The sequence below is a fragment of the Palaemon carinicauda genome, chromosome 14 (genome assembly GCF_036898095.1).
Source record: "Palaemon carinicauda isolate YSFRI2023 chromosome 14, ASM3689809v2, whole genome shotgun sequence".
Taxonomy (NCBI): domain Eukaryota; kingdom Metazoa; phylum Arthropoda; class Malacostraca; order Decapoda; family Palaemonidae; genus Palaemon; species Palaemon carinicauda.
Window position 1 is genome coordinate 17,407,980 of NC_090738.1, and position 7,500 is coordinate 17,415,479.

General features: G+C 33.7%; 1 protein-coding gene across 2 annotated transcripts in view; it reads right to left on the minus strand.

Moving 5' to 3' along the window:
- Nucleotides 1-7,500, minus strand: part of LOC137653449 (mucin-20-like) — a 174,240-nt gene that overhangs the window by 18,140 nt on the left and 148,600 nt on the right. The window lies entirely within an intron of this gene.

Here is a 7,500-nt window from a genome sequence, read left to right on the forward strand (position 1 = left end):
AGGGGTCATTATAAACTTGCATGATGTTTTTTTATGTGTAGGTGCTGGAAGAAAAAGTGAAAAGATATTTAAAATTATCTAATTCTTTTACATTCTAATTTATTATTTCATTTTCTCAATATTTATTACTATTGTAATTAATACTATTATTATACACAGTTATTATTGTCGTAGTAATAATAATAATAATAATAATGATAATAATAATAATAATAATAATAATAATAATATTAATAATAATAATAAATTATTATTATTATTATTATTATTATTATTATTATTATTATTATTATTATTATTATTAGTTAGCTTCAGCAACTTAGAGACTTAATAGAGTATCCTTTATTAAGTTTTTTTTTTTTCTCTTGCGATGCAATTCTCACTTTCACCGAACTTATAAATTATTTCAACTTTCTTCCTTTTCATTATTCGTAGTTTCTCTATGATGCATCCTATATCTTATTCCGATCAACATGTATTTTCCTTCACTATTATCTATGGCCTTCAATGATGAGAGATCGTGGAGGAAGCTTTATCCAAACACAGATAAAAAGGATAATATAAGTTATTATCATCATCATTACCAGCTAAGCTACAACCTTGGTTGAAAAAACAGGATGCTATAAGCCCAAGGGCCCCAACAGGAAAAGTAACTCAGTGAGGAAATGAAATAAGGAAATGAATAAACTATGAGAAGTAATCAATAAAAAGATAAGAAATATTTCAAGAAAAATAGTAAACAGATAATGGTAAGGAGTCTCTCTCTCTCTCTCTCTCTCTCTCTCTCTCTCTCTCTCTCTCTCTCTCTCTCTCTCAACTCCGAGTCTTGCCGAGGAAAGCAGTTCCATAACAAATACTTTATTAATTAAAAACCTATTTACCTTATAATCTCTGAGAAATAAATTACAAGTATTTCCTGAGATCCAAAAGTTTAGAGCACAATAATCATGAACTCTTCGTTTCCCTTTCTTCATTACCAAATAAGAAACTTTCTAATTCTAAAATTCAAATTAAACTCGGCCTAATCTTATCAAGAATAAAGTCTATTTGAGAAAGAAAATTCTAATGACAGAATAAATTACTTATGGAATATAAAAAGAATCGATTTTAATATAATTTGGTACTATTATAACATTTCTTTTTTTATAATCTTATATAATTAGCTTCGTAAAGAGATGAATCATAGACAAAATTAAATGAAAGAGAAAGTTCTAAGTTCTATGTAGGTATCTACATGTAAGAGTTAATATAAAGTTTGTTATAACATATGAGAGAGAGAGAGAGAGAGAGAGAGAGAGAGAGAGAGAGAGAGAGAGAGAGAGAGAGAGAGGCTGAGCGCAGTAGGACCATGAAATGGAGTCTTAGTAACCAGGATACGCCCCAGATAAAAGCAAGGTTGGTGCATAGAATTTATACGCTCACAAATAACATGCTACATATGAAAAATAGGAATGATCCGGTTATATCCATTTGCGAAATGTGTAAAAAGGAAATGACATTCCACATTTTAGATAATTGCGTGTTGCCCCATTTCACCTGTCATGTCCACGCGGAGTATCAGATTTGAGGTGATGTTTCCCTGTATTTTTGGCCTTGACTAAAAAAGGTGATATATATAAGATGACGAAAATAGAAGTGAATTTAATACTGATATGAATAGAGCATGACTGTCATTTCTTTTCTCTTTTACTGTGTGACATTTTCTCTATTTTCTTGGTCTAATTTATCATCCTCAAATCTTGAAGGCATTTTTAAACAACCGATGCATTTATCTATGTTATTTTACTTTTTCTCTGCAGCCCTTTTTCTTATATCTTCTATCTTTTCACCCTTTTCCATTCTTTCTCAGTATCCTCCTTTTCTTCAACAATATACTCGCCCCTCCACCCATTCCCCTACCAAATAGAGTCTACTTTCTTTATTGACCTTTGCCAGAAAATTCCGTAAAACAAAAACCAGAATATCCTATAACCGAAACTGCTTTTCTCAAGAACAGCTCTCCTCATGGCACAATTTGCTGAGCTCATGGCACTTTTGCAACTAAGTTCGAGTTCGCTAAGCACAATTAAACATGTGCGAAAACCAAGTACGCTTTGAGACTAAGCCATAAGCGGTAATTAGTCTAGTTGAATTGCGTAAATGAAAGAAAACTTTTGAAGCAAATATTTTCATATTTTCGATATAAAAGCATCAATTCTACTTTGACTAAACTAAGTTATCATTATCAACAATATTGTTATTATTAACTGGTTCTAATCATGTATCATCATTAGTACGTGTATGAATTGCGGAAGCTATCAATAATTCATGAAGGAAATTTAGAATAATTTACAAATATGTATGCATGTATGTATACTGTATATGTATGTATATATGTATGTATGAATGTAAAACTTTTTTCAGAATTAAAAGTGTTAAAATATGTCCTCTTGGCATGGTAATCTATAATTCTTTTCTTTTTTGAAATTTCTATATTCTTGTAATCATATTTTTTCCTATCTTATCGCCCCTTTAACAGTTCACAGACCATTTTAGAAATGCAAAAGGAGTTGGCAAAATCTAAGAGTAGAAAGTGAGATATAACCGTAAGGTGGTACCTGGTTGCCTATCCAACATGCCATTGCACTTATAGAAGAGAGAAAAATAAAACTGGCTCCGAGTCGACCCCGGATTACATTACGCCTCACTTTTCATTCTTTGAAACGTGGCCCTCGCCACAGTGCGTACAGTTGGACACATGAATTCCTGGTACACATCGCTCTAAGAAAGTGCAACCAGCCATATCCTTATTGCGTGGTGAGTTCTTGTGTTTAGGCCAGCCCACCACCGCTGCCATCTCCCCTAACGCTATCTCGTTGGTTACTTGCAGCGAAGTAAGGATATGACAGGGCGGACATGACATGGACTCCGGTGTCCAATTGTACTTTAAAACACATATAACAGATTATCCTCTTGAGTGCATCGACAAACAAGGGAATGCAAATGAAATGTCTTTGCTTGACTGCAAGGGGCCCATGTCCATAGTACTGTATTAAGAATATCTGCCGAAGCATTCCAAAAGTTATCTTGAGAATATGTAATACTTTTTTTTTTTTACTTTTATTATTATTATCATTATTATTATGATTATTTTTATCATTATTATTATTATTACTACTACAAGCCAAGCTATAGCCATAATCGGCAAAACAGAATGCTACAAGCCCAATAGCTTCAACGGGGAAAGCAGGTCTGTGCCGAAAAGAATAATAAATGTTGACTAAACTATAAATAAGAAATAATAACAAAATAATAATATATTAAGTTAAGCAACATCATTACCTGGGTAAGTCATATATAAACGATGAAACGCATTTGAAACATATCTGGACTACTGAAGCATCTAAGTCACTGTTTATTTTGGAGGCAATGTCTGCAACTCAGATCCGTTGCGACCATGAATTTACCTTTGGCAAACAGAATTTCAGCCAAGTCATTGGGTGTGATATCTTTTGTAAGACCTGTGATAGTTGTAATCGTATGGTCGAGGAAACTTCAGAGCACTCTGAACAGCCTTTGCCATACCTGTAATCATACTGTAAGCTTAGCCAACCACCCGCCAACCCCACCTCCCCCCCCCCCCAGCCTGTCTGTCTGTCTCTCCGGTTACAAGGGTACAAACGAAAATTCGGCGTCAAAAGATATTCTCTCTCTCTCTCTCTCTCTCTCTCTCTCTCTCTCTCTCTCTCTCTCTCTCCTCTCTCTCTCTCTCTCTCTCTCGAATGTTGCCTGAGGCCGTTATCGAAGTCTTCGTGGTAATCGTTGAGTTTCTTTGTTCTCTTTCGTTCTTCTTACCACAAAAGTCGCAACACATCGGATGATTTCCACTGGTCAAAAAACTTGATTTTGTTTAAAAAAAAAAAAAAAAAAAAAAATCATTGGGGGTTGTCAAAAAATTTCGCAAAAGATTACACTGTTGATGTGTAAGTAGTGATCTCAAATATGAAACTTGAAAGCTTCAGAAAAATAAAACTTTCCTATGTTCACATTATACGGAAAAATAAATTTCATATTCTTTGTCTTTTATAAATTAATCCTTAAAACAGAATAAGATAATAATACACGGCAAATCGGTTGAAATATTCCGTGCCACAGAAAACATATATTAGGTTAAACACACAAAAAAAAAAAATAAAATGAAAACTTTAAAGATGTTACAAAATCGCTCGTATCTGTTTTTTTAATAACATTTAAAAGCATAAATATAAAAATTAGTATATGTATTCCTGATAAAGCCGCTTTTCTCCAGTGGAGGTCCCTTTGGGTCATATCTTATAGTTTAACTGAAATACTTTTTACAAAAAAAGACTTCTGACCTCTACAGAGATCATACAGAAGGGTTACAGATGGATTACAGAAGGACCATAGACGGAATACAGATTGAATATAGGAGGACTATAGACGGATTACAGATGATTTAGAATACAGACGGACTATACACGGATTACAGAAGGATTTGGAATACAGACCAGACGGACTATACACTGATTCCTGAATGATTTAGAATACACACGGACTATACACGGATTACAGAAGGATTTGGAATACAGACGGACTCTACCCGGATTACAGATGGAATACAAAGGGACTATTGACGGATTGCAGAAGGGTTACAGATGGAATACAGAACTGTAGACAGACTAAAGCTGGATTATAATCCGATAGCGTCTGACAGTCTTTAGTTGTCGGTTCCAGTCTAAATAACGAATTAATTTGAAGATGATGAACATCTCTGAGCATTCAAACAAGGGTTCTGACAAAGAGAATTCTTTTTCTCAATTATTATAATCAGAAAAGAAAAATATTCAGTGGGAATGGTTTATAAACTTATCCAAATTATCATTTATTTCTTCATTGACTTTAAAGCTATTCAAGGTTTCAGAGTAAGATGATAACGTAATTCCTTTAAATTTGTCATATCATTTAACAAAAGATAAAAGAGAAAAAAATGTGTATTCTGCTTTATTTTAATAAAATACTATTATTACGATGAGTATATTTCCCTGATATTCGTTAAAATGTCGTAAATCTTGTGTAAAATTCTATTATAATAAAAAAAAAAAATTCAAATTACCATAGAGATATTTATTTATCAATAAAAAGTGAATCTCTTATGAATTAATGTCCAAAAAATTAATTTATAAGGAACTTCTGTGGGAAAAAAAATAAGTATCCTTATTTACATATTTACAAACTTGGAACAAGGTGCTTTGTATATGCAAACATCATATTGACGTAATTTTTCGCTAAATGAAATCAAATATGAACTGTTCATACATATAATTATCAATACAATCGCACACGAAGTCTCACTATTGGCATGTATATTCAAAGTTAATATCAGTTTTGTTCACTATTTGAAAAAGAAACACATTAAACAAGAATAGATATTTCAAAATTACTTTGGATAAGTCTGACTACAAAACTATTGTATATCTATTATTATTATTATTATTATTATTATTATTATTAGCCAAGCTAAAACCCTATTCTAAAAAGCAGGATTATACAAGCCCAGGGCTCCAACAGTGAGGAAATAAAATAAGGAAAAACGATAAATGAGTAGTAATTATTAAAAATAAGATAAATAGTTTTGTTAAAATACTGTATATCTGTCTTATATAAACAATGAAAAGAAATATATGTTAACCTGTTCAACAGAAAAGCATTTGCAACAAGCTTGAACTTCTGAACTTCCACCGATTCAACCGTCAGACATTTCATATCTATACAGGTCATTTTAAAACATAAAGCTTTCATTAAATATATACAGCAATCGCCCTAGATTGCCATCAGGCCACAAACACGCCTTTCTGTATACATCACAGTAAATAAATCGCTATGGAGAAGTACCGTTCACACGGACGGAGCCTTCGCACACCAGCGTGCACTTACCTTTGTCGGAGAACTGAATGGAGGCGATCAACGGCCGCCCGTATTTATAAAGCGAGCGGTCCTCGTTCAAGGTCATTGCGTCTAGAGGTTGTGACGACTCAGAAAAAAATATATATGAAATTCGGGGAATCAAAGAAAAAAGGATTTTTGGACGCATTAACCGGATTGGTAGAGATAGGAAGAATAGAGACGGTATGAAAAAATCTGGAAGTGGCGAGATATAATCATGTGTGAAAAGAAAGCAAAAAATATTAAGTGGCGTAGAAGTTATAGAACACTACTATCATTTAAGGAAAAATAGACCAATAGGTTTTTTGGTGTCATGGACATATGAGAAAAATAGTGTAATAGAAGATTGGTGTTATTCATTTTATAATTTTGAGAGATAAAAGGAAATAACTAAGATGTGCCTTGATAAATGAAAACAGAAAGAAATGGGAAGATGAAAGAAAAAAGATCTCTAAACATGTCATTGTTTATGCAAAAAAAATATATATAAACCGGTAAATAGATTTTATGAAAGGAGATAACAAGAACAGAGAAGATGAAGACAGCCTGGAAGGTGGGGATGAAGCATCAGACAAAGATGGCCAGAGAAAAATAAAATAAGAGTAGTTTTGACAAAGGGGGATGATGGAAGCGAAAAAAAAGTGGAAATGTAAAGAGGATGAATAATTGAGGGGATTGAAGGGAAATGAGACAGTGGAGTGGAGAAGAAGAGGATGAAAACGCAACGAAAGAAAGAAAGTATGATGAACAAAGAGGATAAGCTCGAATGTGCAAAAGCAGAAAGAATACGGGCTGCCGAGTTGCTCGTGTCTTGCCAGAAGGGTCAGGCAACCCTAAAAAAAACTTAATTATTGATGAAAACAGAGAGAGAGGAGAGAGAGAGAGAGAGAGAGAGAGAGAGAGGAGAGGAGAGAGAGAGAGAGAGATTTGCCTCCAGATTGGTTCAAGGAATTTCCTCTCCGTTAAAAAGAGATTAAAAATAATAGGGGAAGATTATAAAAATAGTTAAATACATGAACAAAAAGACAATGGAGAGAGAGGAGAGAGAGAGAGAGAGAGAGAGAGAGAGAGAAGAGAGAGAGAGAGAGAGAGAGAGAGAGAGAGAGAGAGAGAGAATATAAAAATAATAAGGGCAGATTATGAAAATGGAAAAATAAAAAAAAAGAGAGAGAGAGAGAGAGAGAGAGGAAGAGAGAGGAGAGAGAGAGAGAGAGAGAGAGAGAGAGAGAGAGAGAGAGAGAGAAAGAGTAAATAATGCAGAATAGAATGTTGAAATAAGAAGAGAGAAATAAACAAAGGAAACGACAAAGGAAAATAGAATATTAAGGGTGAAGGATGCTAGACCATTACGGCGCAGAAGAGCTTCCAGAAGAAGATAGCATACCCTCCACCCCCGAACCAGTTGCTATCCCTGGAAGCGAAATTCCAGGCAGACGTTCCTCTTCAAGAGATCATTGTCATCTCACTGAAGAAATGTCAACGCGGTCATTGACAAAGTCCAGTGGTGCAAATTCTCTGCAAATTCTCTACAAATTCTCGCCACTAAAATCATTGGAT